This window comes from Podarcis cretensis (assembly GCF_951804945.1).
Source record: "Podarcis cretensis genome assembly, chromosome: 1".
Lineage (NCBI taxonomy): Eukaryota > Metazoa > Chordata > Lepidosauria > Squamata > Lacertidae > Podarcis > Podarcis cretensis.
This window is the reverse complement of record NC_137170.1, coordinates 12,886,192-12,901,785: the sequence shown is the minus strand read 5'-3', so window position 1 is coordinate 12,901,785 and position 15,594 is coordinate 12,886,192. Positions and strand designations below refer to the sequence as shown.

Genomic DNA, 15,594 nt, shown 5'->3' with positions numbered 1-15,594 from the left:
GTGCCTGTATATTCAATATAAAGGGATTCTGTAAAGTGTGAAAGCAAAAGAGAAGAAAATGGCTGCAATGTTTTAGGTCACCTCCAGACTGCCAGTATTTTGCTGGAGGTATTCAAGCGCATACCAGAACTTTAAAGGTAAAGGTAAAGGTACCCCTGACCGTTAGGTCCAGTCGCAGATGACTTGGGGTTGTGGCGCTCATCTCGTTCTATAGGCCGAGGGAGCCGGCGTTTGTCTGCAGACATTTTCCGGGTCATGTGGCCAGCATGACTAAGCCACTTCTGGCAAAACCAGAGGAGCACACGGAAATACTGTTTACCTTCCCGCTGGAGTGGTACCTATTTATCTACTTGCACTTTGACGTGCTTTCGAACTGCTAGGTTGGCAGGAGCTGGCACAGAGCAACGGGAGCTCACCCTGTCACAGGGATTAGGACCACCAACTGATCGGCAAGCCCAAGAGGCTCTGTGGTTTAGACCACAGCACCACCCGCGTCCCCTCACCAGAAATTTAGGTTCATGCAATTAAACTGGGTTAGTAGAATAAAGGCACCCTAGTGCCACAAGACACCCTAGTGCCATCCATTCTTAAGGAAATCAGCCCTGATGCTCACTGGAAGGACAGATCATGAAGCTTAGGCTCCAATACTTTGGCCACCTCATGAGAAGAGAAGACTCCCTGGAAAAGACCCTGATGTTGGGAAAGATGGAGGGCACAAGGAGAAGGGGACGACAGAGGACAAGATGGTTGGACAGTGTTCTCGAAGCTACCAGCATGAGTTTGACCAAACTGCGGGAGGCGGTGGAAGACAGGAGTGCCTGGCGTGCTCTGGTCCATGGGGTCCCGAAGAGTCGGACACGACTAAACGACTCAACAACAACATCAGTGCTACAAGTCCACTTTCAAAAGAAGCATGACTTTTTGTGGTTAGGAAAGTGAGGGGGGAACGCAGTGAAAAGTGTGGGATGAATGAATCATTTAATGGGCAGAGTTTTAACACCCTGTAAGCAAATCAGGATGTTATTGGCATCCATCTGTTTTGAGATACAGTGGCACCTTAGGTTAAGAACTTAATTCGTTCTGGAGGTCCGTTCTTAACCTGAAACTGTTTTTAACCTGAAGCACCACTTTAGCTAATGGGGCCTCTCGCTGCCGCCGCTGCCCGATTTCTGTTCTCGTCCTGAAGCAAAGTTCTTAACCTATTTCTGGGTTAGCAGAGTCTGTAACCCGAAGCGTCTGTAACCTGAGGTACCACTGTACTGCACTCTTGCCCCACTTGTGACTCCCAACAGCTGATATTCAAAGGCCTGCTACCTCTGATAGTCTGGAATACAAGAGAATGCTTCCCCCCCCAAGCCCAGTTTCAGAGGTAGAAAGGCCGTCCAAGGTGCCAGAGAAGGCATCTCCAGGCACATGGGTGCCTATGACTGATGTGCTGCTTTCAAACCTCTGATTCAAAACTACTATTGAAGCTCTGGAAATGAGGCAGCAAATTATTGAGAGGTGAGCTCCGTTCACAGACACTGGCGAGAACCAGTGGGGGTGTAGTGATTAGGGCAGAGCTTAGAATCATAGAATCCTAGAGTTGGAAGAGACCACAAGGGCCATCGAGTCCGACCCCCTGCCAAGCAGGAAACACCATCAGAGCACTCCTGACATATGGCTGTCAAGCCTCTGCTTAAAGACCTCCAAAGAAGGAGACTCCACCGCACTCCTTGGCAGCAAATTCCACTGTCGAACAGCTCTTACTGTCAGGAAGTTCTTCCTAATGTTTAGGTGGAATCTTCTTTCTTGTAGTTTGGATCCATTGCTCCGTGTCCGCTTCTCTGGAGCAGCAGAAAACAACCTTTCTCCCTCCTCTATGTGACATCCTTTTATATATTTGAACATGGCTATCATATCACCCTGTAACCTCCTCTTCTCCAGGCTAAACATGCCCAGCTCCTTTAGCCGTTCCTCATAAGGCATCGTTTCCAGGCCTTTGACCATTTTGGTTGCCCTCCTCTGGACACGTTCCAGTTTGTCAGTGTCCTTCTTGAACTGTGGTGCCCAGAACTGGACACAGTACTCCAGGTGAGGTCTGACCAGAGCAGAATACAGTGGCACTATTACTTCCCTTGATCTAGATGCTATACTCCTATTGATGCAGCCCAGAATTGCATTGGCTTTTTTAGCTGCCGCGTCACACTGTTGGCTCATGTCAAGTTTGTGGTCAACCAAGACTCCTAGATCCTTTTCACATGTACTGCTCTCAAGCCAGGTGTCAGCTTTCCAAACGCTTCATGTCACTGACACACTTTTTAGACACGTATCATTTCACGACACATTTCACGACACTAGCAAACCAAAGGTTAAACTAACCCCTTTCCAGCCCCGGGAGGAGCGCGGGGAGCGTTTGCACGACACATCTACACTCTGCAGCCGACACACTTAACGTGTCGCGACACACAGCTTGGAAAGCTCTTGATTAGGGGTTTGGACGAAGACCTGGGAGACTGGGTGGCCTTGGGCCAGTCACTGTCTCTGAGTCTAACCTACCTCACAGGGTTGTTGTGAGGATAACATAGGGAGAGGGAGAGGCATGTTCACCACCCTGAGCTCCGTGGAGGGAAAGGTGGGATGTAAATGTAATTAAAAACAACACCAATCCTGGCGAGCAGTGGGGCTGGCTACTCTGCAAGGTTTTGCCATTTTGCTCAAGCTGTACAGCTTGGCAGCACTGCAAAACTGACCCCTGGGGTGGGGAGGGAGAGGGCAGCCCTACCTATTTGGGCCCAGGACGGTTCTGCAAATATAACAGGCAACCTTTTTAGTAAGGCGCTTCTGGCAAACATCGTATCCAGCTATTCCTGATGCCTTCCCTCTTTGCCGTTTTTTTTTGTTTCCTCTCTCTTGCTTTCCAGCTCGCCTAGCCTGTTTTTGCACCTTTGCCAATCCTTGTGTTGAGCTCTGCTAAAAGCCTCGGGTGCTCCTCACTGGTGCTGGCTGCCTGCCTGCCTTTCAGTTTTCAGGAGAGGGGGAAGGGGAAGAAGGCAGGTTTGCTCCAGGCGACAAAGGAGAAAGGAGTGAAATGCAGCCAGAGAAGCAGTAGCAAAGCTGCAGTTTCCTGCAGAACAAGGATCTTTATAGACAAGGCAAGTAAGGAGCTGGGTAGGGGGGAAGGCAGGGCTGGAGCCTGGAAAGAGAAAATGAAGAAAGGAGAATTGTTGTAGAAGCAAAACACACACACACACAGAGGGATTTCTGAACAGCAGGGTTAGACAAAGGGCCCAACTACTAGGAGAGACACAACAGAGAGGACCTTGAGCTGCCTAAGTGCAAATAAAAAGTTTTTGGGCAAGCCAAGAATGGTGGGGGCTGCAAGTCTTATTTGCTTGGAGGCTCTGTGTCATTGTCACTCAACCTAAGCCAAAAGGGTTGGAGACAAAACAAAGACAAACCAGGCAAGAAATGCCTTCGTGCAAAATGGATAAATGATATTCATTGGTAATCATGACTTTTAGATCACATCCACACACCATGCATGCAAAACGCATGACTCTCCAACAGAATCCTGGGAGCTGTGGTTTTAAGAGCATAAGGCAAGCCTGCTGGATGGGGACAGTGGAGCATCTATTCCAGCATCCTCTTCTTCCAGTAACCAACCAGGTGCCTGTGGGAAGCCCGAATGGTTACCCCTCGTACAGGCAACGCTTCCCAGTGCCTTTAACAAACTGCAGTTCCAAGGTTTCTTTGCATGAGTGTGAATTGCGGGGTGGGGGAGGGTGGGGGGAGTCAGGTAAGCCATGCACTCTAAAGGTCTGGTGAGGATGTAACCTTATTCACACAGACAATCAATTGCCTTGTGCGGTTTCCCCATTAAGGTGCAGGCTAGGGCACAGCCCTGCCAGTTATAATCCCTACACACAGTTTCAAACACCAGCGACGAGAGCACAGTGGTAATGTGAACATAGCCTGGTTCAGAAAAATGGTCCCTCTAGCTCAGTATTCCAGGAGTGATGTATGGAAGTGGACCATGAAGAAGGCTGATCGCCGAAGAATTGATGCTTTTGAATTATGGTGTTGGAGGAGACTCTTGAGAGTCCCATGGACTGCAAGAAGATCAAACCTCTCCATTCTGAAGGAAATCAGCCCTGAGTGCTCGCTGGAAGGACAGATCCTGAAGCTGAGGCTCCAATACTTTGGCCACCTCATGAGAAGAGAAGACTCCCTGGAAAAGACCCTGATGTTGGGAAAGATGGAGGGCACAAGGAGAAGGGGACGATAGAGGACGAGATGGTTGGACAGTGTTCTCGAAGCTACCAGCATGAGTTTGAGCAAACTGCGGGAAGCAGTGGAAGACAGGAGTGCCTGGCGTGCTCTGGTCCATGGGGTCACGAAGAGTCAGACACGACTAAACGACTAAACAACAACAGCTCAGTACTGTTTAATAACAGCAGCTCTCAAGGGTTTCTGAAAGCCCTTCCACAAAGGGCTAGTGAACAATTTAAAGGAAGGTGGCGTGCTGTGAATCTTCCACCCCTCCTATTGCTTTCCCCCATCCATTTCTCTCTCTTCTGGAATAAAATATGTGTACACAGCCTTTTAGAACCAGCGCCTGAATTTGCTTGACTTCCTCTTCCCTCCTCAACCCTTTTTCCTTCTGTGTCCTGACTTCAAGATGGCAGGGACACTTCCTCGAGATTTGCCCATAGCTCTAGTGGGAGCTGCAACCTTCTTTTCCTCTTGCACGTTTGCTAACGGAAACACATAATGCTTCCGGCCTCCTCCTCCAGGCCACCAGATCTGTAGGAAACTTTTTGCAGATCTTGCAAGTGAGTCACGAGTTTGGAGCAGCTGCCTTTCAGCCCTGCTGAGGATTCTCTGCTCCCTGTTGCCACCACTGGTCAGAGGATGGAGCTGCAGGAGTTTCATGCTCTGACCAACCTTTCTGAGCCCAGGAGTCAGGTGACTGATAAAAGAGCCAATCACAGCCCACTTCCTGCCATATGTACTCCCTAATAAGGAGACCTTCCTGGCTGGCTTTTCAGCATAGCCAGTCTAGCCCTGCATTCTTTGGTCTTTGCTTCCTCCCTCCAGCTGACATGTGTCTTCTCTCTTCCTCTCCTTTGGTCCCAAGAAACATTGTTTTTAGTTCTTTGTCTGGACCATGAACCTCACCCTTGCCTGCCTCCTTTGCTTGTAATAATAATAATAATAATAATAATAATAATAATAATAATAATATTTTATTATTTATACCCCGCCCATCTGGCTGGGCTTCCCCAGCCACTCTGGGCAGCTTACAACAAAATATTAAAATACAGTAATGCATCAAACATTAAAAGCTTCCCTAAACAGGGCTGCCTTCAGAGGTCTTCTAAAAGTCTGGTAGTTGTTGTTCTCTTTGACATCTGGTGGGAGGGAGTTCCACAGGGCGGGTGCCACTACCGATAAGGCCCTCTGCCTGGTTCCCTGTAACTTGGCTTCTCGCAGTGAGGAAACTGCCAGAAGGCCCTCGGCGCTGGACCTCAGTGTCAGGGCAGAGCGATGGGGGTGGAGACGCTCCCTCAGGTATACTGGGCCGAGGCCGTTTAGGGCTTTAAAGGTCAGCACCAACACTTTGAATTGTGCTTGGAAACGTACTGGGAGCCAATGTAGGTCTTTCAAGACCGGTGTTATGTGGTCTCGGTGGCCGCTCCCAGTCACCAGTCTAGCTGCCGCATTCTGGATTAGTTGTAGTTTCCGGGTCACCTTCAAAGGTAGCCCCACATAGAGCACATTGCAGTAGTCCAAGCGAGAGATAACCAGAGCATGCACCTCTCTGGCGAGGCAAACAAAATGCATGCCGTTTCCCACAGCAGATGTAGAAGAAGAGGAGAAGACTTTTGGATTTGAGATCCCGCTTTATCACTACCCGAAGGAGTCTCAAAGCGGCTAACATTCTCCTTTTCCCTTCCTCCCCCACAACAAACACTCTGTGAGGTGAGTGGGGCTGAGAGACTTCAGAGAAGTGTGACTAGCCCAAGGTCACCCAGCAGCTGCATGTGGAGGAGCGGAGACGCAAACCTGGTTCCCCAGATTAATAATAATAATAATAATAAATTTTATTTATATCTCGCCCTCCCCAGCCGAAGCCGGGCTCAGGGCGGCTAACAACATTAAAACAGTGTGACATTATAAAACATTATAAAAATGAATTAAAATCAAAATTGATGGCAACCATAAACTAAAGCTTTGTAAAGATTGCCAGAGGAGGGGGTCAGGCTGCGCCCTGACCAAATGCCAGGTGGAACAGCTCTGTCTTGCAGGCCCTGCGGAAAGATGTCAAGTCCTGCAGGGCCCTTGTCTCTTGTGACAGAGCGTTCCACCAGGTTGGAGCCGCAGCCGAAAAAGCCCTGGCTCTAGTTGAGGCCAGCCTAACCTCTCTGAGGCCTGGGACCCTCAAGGTGTTTTTATTTGAAGATCGTAAGTTCCTCTGTGGGGCATACCAGGAGAGGCGGTCCCGTAGGTACGAGGGCCCTAGGCCGTATAGGGCTTTGAAGGTTAAAACCAGCACCTTAAACCTGATCCTGTACTCCACCGGGAGCCAGTGCAGCTGGTATAGCACCGGATGAATGTGATCTCTAAGCGAGGACCCCGTAAGGAGTCTCGCTGCGGCATTCTGCACCCGCTGGAGTTTCTGGGTCAGTCTCAAGGGCAGCCCCACGTAGAGCGAGTTACAATAATCCAGTCTGGAGGTGACCGTCGCGTGGATCACAGTGGCTAGGTCAGGGCGAGAGAGGTAAGGAGCCAACTGCTTAGCTTGGCGGAGATGAAAAAATGCCGCCTTTGTTGTAGCTGCAATCTGCGCCTCCATGGAGAGGGAGGTATCGAAGATTACACCCAAACTCTTAACGGACGGTGCTGGCACTAATTGCACCCCCGCAAGAGATGGGAGTTGCCCCCTCAGTCCCATGTCGTCCCGTCCCAGCCAGAGGACCTCTGTCTTCGAAGGATTTAACTTCAGCCGGCTCCCACGTAACCATTCAGCCACAGCCTCCAAGCATCTGATCAGTGTGTCTGGGGCCGAGTCCGGGTGGCCGTCCATCAACAAATAGAGTTGGGTGTCATCAGCATACTGATGGCAGCCCAGCCCAAAACTCCGGACAAGCTGGGCGAGGGGGCGCATAAAGATGTTAAAAAGCATCGGGGAGAGTATTGCACCCTGAGGCACACCACACACCAAGGAGTGGCGGGATGACAATTCCCCCCCAAGCGCCACCCTCTGTCCCCGACCAGAGAGAAACGAGCGTAGCCATTGAAGGACTGTGCCCTGGATCCCCACGTCGGCAAGGCGGTGGTCCAGGAGTTCGTGATCGACCATGTCGAAGGCTGCTGACAGGTCTAGAAGAATCAGCAGCCCCGACCCGCCTCGATCCAGCTGCCTGCGGAGATCATCTGTTAGGGCGACCAGAGCCGTCTCGGTCCCATGACCAGCGCGGAAGCCGGACTGGAATGGATCCAGAGCTGATGTTTCATCCAGAAACCTACCAAGCTGTTCAGCAACCGCTCTCTCAATCACCTTACCCAGGAATGGAAGATTCGAAACCGGGCGGTAATTGGATAGATCTAAGGGATCTAATGATGTTTTCTTTAAGAGCGGGCGCACCACTGCCTCCTTCAGTTCCCCTGGGAATATCCCGGTGCCAAGGGACAGATTGATGATATCCCCCAGGGGGGCCCGCACCTCTTCTGGACACGCTCTAATCAGCCAGGACGGGCACGGGTCGAGAGGACAGGTGGTGGGCTTTCCAGCTCGGAGGAATCTGTCTACATCAGCTGGGGATATCCAGTCAAAGTGGTCCAATACTGAACCCGAGGACAGTCGAGGGGCCTCCAGTTCCTTTATTGTATCCAAATTGGCAGGGAGGTCATGGCGGAGCAACAAGACCTTCTCCGCAAAAAAGCTCGCAAATGCCTCACAGCTGTGTGTCAAATTGTTATTTAAATTTAGCTGTCCTTCGAGGGACGTTAAAGACCGAATTATACTAAATAATTGTGCCGGGCGAGAGCTAGCGGATGCAATGGAGGCCGAGAAGTAGGACTTTTTAGCGGCCTTCACTGCCATCTCATAGGTTTTCATAAAAACCCTATAAGATGTTCTTGAGGCTCCGTCACGGGCACCCCGCCATACTCGCTCTAGCCGTCTGAGGTCCCGCTTCATTTTCCGGAGCTCCTCGGTAAACCAGGGAGCCCGGTTTCTGCGGGGTCGCAGAGGGCGCTTAGGTGCGATCTCATTGATGGCTGCCAGGAGCTGGGTATTCCAGGCCTCAACAAGCTCAGTCAATGAGTCGCCAGGGGGAGAAAGGTCCCGCAAGGCTTGACGGAATCTATCAGGGTCCATCAGCCTCTGCGGGCGAGCCCAAATTGGCTCGCCACCCAAGCAGGGTGGGGGTGGGACGTCAATCCTGGCTTTCAGAGCATAGTGATCAGACCATGGCACCTTCATCGAAGGAAACATGATCACATCTATACCGACGCCAAAGATCAAATCCAGCGTGTGGCCTGCTTGATGTGTGGGGCCCGAAACAAACTGGGAGAGCCCTAGTGTCGCCATGGAAGACACCAGGTCCAGAGCCTGTGAGGAGGGAGTGGCATCAGCATGGATGTTGAAGTCCCCCAATACCAATAGGTTAGGGAACTCCAAGGCCCAGCCGGCCACCGCCTCCAGCAGGCCTGACAGGGTGGCTGCTGGTGCGCTAGGTGGCCGGTACACCAGCCAGACAGCCAAGCTCACCTCGGAGCCCCACACTAGGCCAACACATTCAATGCCGGGGATCGATGGCGATGGTAGAGCCCTGAAAGAACAATCTTCCCGGATTAATAACGCCACCCCTCCCCCCCGGCCCACAGTCCGCGACTGGTGAAGGACGGAGAAACCCGGGGGCGCCATCTCTCGTAGGGTAACAGTATCCCCTTTGCGCACCCAGGTCTCAGTCACACATGCCAGGTCAACCCCCTGCGAGGTGAAGAAATCTCGCAGGGTGGCGGTTTTGTTGCCTATAGACCTGGCATTGCACAACACCAGTGACGGAGGTGAGTAATCCTTGCTCACCCTACCCTCGTCTCTCGGGATGGGGCGCAGATTGGAAGGGGTACGAGCATATCCGTATCTCGATCCCCTTCGCCTATGACATCTGCCCCCACCGCCATACCTCCCTCGCCCCTCCACAGTAGGAATCCCAAGCCTCATATTTGCCTCCATTTACAGAATATAAAAGCAAGCAAACAAAAACAATTACATAAAAACAAAACCAATCCCCACCCCACTCCCCAACCACCCCACCCCAACCCACAATAAATCAAAACAAAATAAAAGTACATGGATAAAAACCACCGCTTATGGTGGTACAACAAAGCAAAAAAAAATAAAAACAGTTTAAAACATATAAAAACACTTCCAACAACCACTGCAGCAGCACCAGTGTCCCCGAGGCTGCGTCGGTGGTGAGCGTGGGCCCCGCCCCCTGGCCTGGTGGAGAGTGGGCCTGCAGGGGCAAGAGCCCTCCCCACAAACGCACGGCAGAGCGGCAGCAGCGATGTTCCGAGGCCTCCGTGGAGCCTTATATGCTGAGGTGGAGTCTGGGGCCCGCCCCCAGGCCCAAGGTGGAGAATGGGCTTGCAGGGGGAGCGGTCCTCCCCAAGACTCACCGGCAAAGCGGCAGCAGCAGTGTCCCGGGCCTCCTTGGAGTCCTTCACGCTGAGGTGGAGTATGGGCCCGTCCCCAAGCCCAAGATGGAGAATGGGCTAGCAGGGGGAAGAGCCCTCCCCACAAACGCACGTTATGAGTCCACTGCTCTTAACCACTACACCACACTGGCTCTCTAATGTGGATGCTGGTAGCTCTTAGGTTTTTCAAAGGCTGCTTCACCCAGCATGCCTTGCTGCAATCTGAGATTTCTGGTTGGTATTTTAAAAACAGGAACCTAATTCTGTCTGCAAAGCAGCTCTTCCAGATTGTTGCAATGAGCAGACTGGGTCTCTTTTCCATCACACCCAACAAAATATGATTTATGATGTATTTGTGATGTTCTGCTATGTTCTGACATGTTCTTATTATGTATTGTTTGCAAACGACTCCGGGACTTATTTGCATGAAAAGTGGCATAGAAATAAAATAAATCACATAATCATCCCCCCCCTTCCCCTTCCTACTTTAACATCCAGCCTGCTTTGTGACAGTTGCAGCTGGGCCTCATATTATATATCTAGTGTCATTCTTTTGATTCCCCACTCCCGCCAGACACTTGTTGGAACCTGCCATTTTTGCCTGCGTAAATCCTTGCCTGCCTCTGCAGTGCAGCACTTAGCGTGTTGCTAACTAAAACCGGGGAGTTTGGCTCCCCACAGAATTGTGAAGCTTACTGGCCGAACCTAGGCCTCTCTCAGCCTACCTTGCAGGTTTGGTTTTGGGATAAAAATCAAAGAAGGGGAAGATTATGAACATCACTCTTGACGCCTTGAAAGGGCTGGACAAAAAGGACATATTTAAAAACAAGTTATGAATGGCCCCACTGCTACACTGAGAACAATGGAAGAAGTATTACTGCTGGGCCAACCCTACCATTAGACAAGAGTGAGGCAGCTGCCTCGGGTGGCAGAAGCCTGGGAGTGGGCATAGACCCAAGGCCTTCAGCATGGTGGCACCCCCCCCCCTTTGGAAATCCTTTTCATTCCTGTTTCAACAAGCCTTTTAAGCGCACATCTTTATTCCAGTCTGCCTCTGTACTGGATTTGAAATTGTTTTTAATTGCTTTTTTTATATATGTGCAACTCTTTTAATTGCTGGTTGTTTTGACTATGAGATCACTTTGAGATATTTTGTGGGAAGTCGTTTAAGTAAGCAAGCAAAAAAGAAAGAAGCCATTTAAGTAAACAAGCAAAAAAATAACTGTCCCCATGCCCAGAACTCAAACCAATGGCTTCAAGTTACAAGAATGGAGATTCTGACTAAACATCAGGAAAAACTTTCTGACAGTAGGAGTTGTTTGACAGTGGAACGGAATCCCATGAAAGGTGACAGACTCTCTTTCCTTGGAGGTTTTTAAGCAGATGTTGGAGGGCCATCTTTCATGGGTGCTTTAGCTGAGATTCCTGCATTTCAGGGGGCTGGACTAGATGACCCCTGGGTCCCTTCCAACTCTGCAATTCTATGTTTCTAGATACGACTATACTAAGGTGAGGGACACGGGTGGCGCTGTGGGTTAAACCACAGAGCCTAGGACTTGCCGATCAGAAGGTCGGTGGTTCAAATCCCCGTGACGGGGTGAGCTCCCGTTGCTCGGTCCCTGCTCCTGCCAACCTAGCAGTTTGAAAGCACGTCAAAGTGCAAGTAGATAAATAGGTACCACTTCAGCGGGAAGGTAAACAGCGTTTCCGTGCACTGCTCTGGTTCACCAGAAGCGGCTTAGTCATGCTGGCCACATGACCCGGAAGCTGTACGCTGGCTCCCTCGGCCAATAAAGCGAGATGAGCGCCACAACCCAGTTTTGGTCACGACTGGACCTAATGGTCAGGGGTCCCTTTACCTTTGCCTTTATACTAAGGTGAGTGGTTAAACTGTTGATTTTTTTCTCCCTTCAGCTGCTGAAATAGCCTAGCCTTTTCTGCCCTCTAGTGATCGTAACCACACACTGCACCTCAGACAAGTAAATGAATTAGAAACTTCCATTCTTTCCCTAATACAAACCGAGTCCAGAACTAGCAGCCAGGCGACTGGAATCATGACTTGACGGCTGCCAACAATGCCATTGCCCACACTGGGAAACTTTGCACAGATAATGCCTGCTCTGTCTATGGTCAGTGGTTTTTACTGGGTTGTTTTTGTTTTTATTATGTATTTTGTGTTTTTTCATTGCGTCGTAACCGTCCTGAGAACTGCGGGTATAGGACGGTATACAAATGTAATTAATAATCATCACCACCACCATGATTATTATCGTGGGCTGGCCGAGTCGGGAAAATTCAGATGGTGGGTTTGCCAAGGACTGTCTGTGCAATGAGAGTTGTGGCCCCTGCTTCCATCTCCAGCCCCCCATCTCCCTCTCCACTGCTGTCGGGGTCTCCCTCTGATGCTTCCATGGTTCCTGTCCATGGCGCCCACCCTAGCACCATAAGATGCTGGGAGCTACTCTGCCTTTCCACAGGGGAATGTTCTGCCAGTCCTGGCAGCCTCTGGGGAGGCAGAGACACTTTCCCTTTCACCTAGGTAGAAAGGTAGAGGAGGAGCCTGTGAGAAATTGCAGGAATGCTCACTGTTTGCCTGCCCTAAATGTTATGAAAATGATGTGCAGATGGTATTTAACACCAGCTAAACTGCAGAGACATCACCTTGCCAACAAAGGTCCATATAGTTAAAGCTATAGTTTTCCCAGTACTGATGTATGGAAGTGAGAGCTGGACCATAAAGAAGGTTGATCGCCGAAGAATTGATGCTTTTGAATTATGGTGCTGGAGGAGACTCTTGAGAGTCCTATGGACTGCAAGAAGATCAAACCTATCCATTCTGGAGGAAATCAGCCCTGAGTGCTCACTGGAAGGACAGATCCTGAAGCTGAGGCTCCAATACTTTGGCCACCTCATGAGAAGAGAAGACTCCCTGGAAAAGACCCTGATGTTGGGAAAGATTGAGGGCACAAGGAGAAGGGGACAACAGAGGACGAGATGGTTGGACAGTGGAAGACAGGAGTGCCTGGCGTGCTCTGGTCCATGGGGTCACGAAGAGTCTGACACGACTAAACGACTAAACAACAACAAACTGGCTAAAATGTACAAGACAAGAACTAATGAGTGTTGGGACTTCCGGGTTGGCGCCTCCGGCAATGGCGGAGTTCCTCCGATCGGGAGGAATTTGCTCCGTGGAAATCAGGGTCTGACCGCCACGGCGAAGGCGGAGACCCACTAAAATCACAGGCGGGAGAAGCCTGTGAAGGTGGGATTCAGCTGGCACCCTTTGCGTCTCCCCTGCTCACGGGGAAACCCAGTTTTGGGGATCCGGAGCGACGTGGGGTGAGTGGCGCGGTGCTTCGAATTGACTGCTTTTTTCACGGAGTGAAGCCGCATTGCTGTTGCCGGAGAGTGCTGACTTTTTCCTGTGGACAATTTGACTTTAAACAACTACCCGTGAGTAGAACGGAAAATTGGATTTACAAAAGTCTTAATTTGGTACCGAAATGGGAAGGTTTCAAACAGGAAGTCCGCCTTCCCCTTTTGTAAATAGATTGAAGCAAAGAAGTTGCAAGCTAAGGTCTTGGAAAGCCTTATGTAAAGGATTAAACTTCCATCGATTAAAATAATTAAACCCCCCTTGGAAGCAGGAGAAGAGGGGGGAAATTTTGGATCGTGTAAACCTGCAGGAGAGAGTGATAAAAATTAAATTACCACTGCTCTGAACCTGGAAACGGGCTGCCAGTAGATTGACGTTTTGGGATAGTTCATTGACTGTGAATAAAACATGTTGACAGTTAGTTAAATAAGAGAAATATATTGTTTCCATTGTCCTCTTCTGCGTTTAAAAAGGAGGAAAAGTAACTGAAAATTGAAACTAACTTTACTTTTTGAACTGTGCTTGAAAGGATTGATACAAGTGGAGACTGTTTCCCTCTAGAGGGAACTTTGGAAACTGTTACAAGAGTGGAGCTGGGGAATCTCCAGCTGCAGGATAAGAACTGTGAGAATCAGGGATTGACCTTGGACCATTTAAGAATGTCGACAGGAGAAGCCTTAGTGACTGCATTATGTAAGATAAGCTATTTGTTGGAACAGCTTCACAAGAAGACCGATGTTATGACTACTAAAATTGATAACTTGGGACAAAAAGCGATTAATTTGGGACAAAAAGTGAGCACCAATACAGAAATTATTCAGGATTTGGTACAGGAATCTACTTCAGCAGAACAAATTGTGGAGAAGGAGGAGGAGAAAGTTGTTGTTGTCAAACCTAAAGTAATACAAGTGGGAGCCTCAGCCTTACAGAGGCAAATTAAGGACTATAAGTTGAGGCCTTTTATGACTGAATCTAGAAAAAGTCAGATTTTGAGGTTCGGAGCCCGGCCTGGACTGGAGAAGGAAAGCTGGAAAGATCCCTCCATGCAGGGATTAACTGACTTTTGGGACATGGACTTGGGTCAGGAGGAGACTGGAGTTCTGGGGGCCTTTGGATTTGGATGAATTTTGAAACATGTCCTGAAATACTTTATGGATCTTAGCTTTAACTATGGAAATCTGGCTGACCTGTCGAGAAGGAATAAAAATATTGTTAGGTTGGAGTTTCCCCGAGATCTGCTCTATAGCATCAAAGAATATGAAGAAGACCTGCAGAAGGGACTTGGAAAAGAGTTAAGAGCCTCGGACATAAGATCTCCAGGTTGATGGACTGTATGGAGTTGACGGAAGTGACTGGCAGAGTCCGAGACCGGGGAGAGGACATGGTGGAAGAGGATTGGAAAATTTAAAGTCTGTATATAGAAATACTGTAAAATTAATGAGTGATAGAAAAATGTTGGAATGAAATTTTATGGCCTTAGTAGAAATGTTATAAGGAGTTAAGCTTAAATATGTATATTAGTTTTAATGGAAATAAGATTAAAAATATGTTAAGACATTTATATGATAGAAAATAGAGAAAGATGGAAAGGAATTGCTGAAACAATTAATAGAAGTGGAATACAAAAAGGGAGGTGAGAGGAAGTCGATGAAACAAGGGAATGAAAGATAGAGTATGGAAAAGGTATGATGTATGCTTTTAAATTGTTCTTGTTTTGTTTTGTTTAGTTTATTGTGTTTAGTTTAATGTGTTAAGGTTGTGTTTTGTATTGTTTATATATTGTATTGTATTGTTTTTTCTCTTTTTTGTTTTCTTTCTCCTCTCTTTTTTCTTTTCTTTCTTTTTTGTAAGCTTCAAAACTAATAAATATTATTAAAAAAAACACTAATGAGTGTTGGAAATGTAAAGAAAGGGAAGGTATCTTCTACCACTTGCAAAGAGGTAAAGGCTTTCTGGGAAATGCTTTATAATGAGTTAAAGAAAATGTTTAAAAATACTTTTGTTAAAAAACCAGAAGCCTTTTTACTGGGTATAGTGGGTGAAGAGATTCCGAGGGAAGATAAAAGACTGCTTATGTATGCAACAACTGCAACAAGAATTCTTTTAGCCCAAAAATGCAAACAAGAAATACCAATGAAAGAAGAGTGGCAGATGAAGATGATGGACTTTGCAGAACTGGCGAAGCTGACAGGAAAAATCCGAAACCAGCATGATCAAGTATTCCAAAAGGACTGGAGTAAATTTATATGATATCTGAAAGATTATTGTAAACAATTAACATCACTAGCAGGGTTGTCTAAAGAGTTGCAATGATAAATTTTGAGCCATTTTGTAATGAGTATAATTAGAACTGGAAAATGTACAAAATGCAATGATATAAAGGTTAATTTTGAAAGCCATGAGGCGGGAGGGAGGGAAGGCGATAGGCTCTGCAGAGCCTCTCTCTACAAACTTATTTATATATCTAAGTTTGCCTGCCCTATCCCTGTATATAGGATAGCAAAGAGGGGTAACAGTGTCAAATCAAC

The 15,594-nt window shown here is 48.4% G+C and overlaps 1 long non-coding RNA gene across 1 annotated transcript in view; it reads left to right on the top strand.

Annotated features, from left to right (window-relative positions):
- Positions 1–15,594, top strand: part of LOC307208969 — a 380,739-nt gene that overhangs the window by 144,937 nt on the left and 220,208 nt on the right. The window lies entirely within an intron of this gene.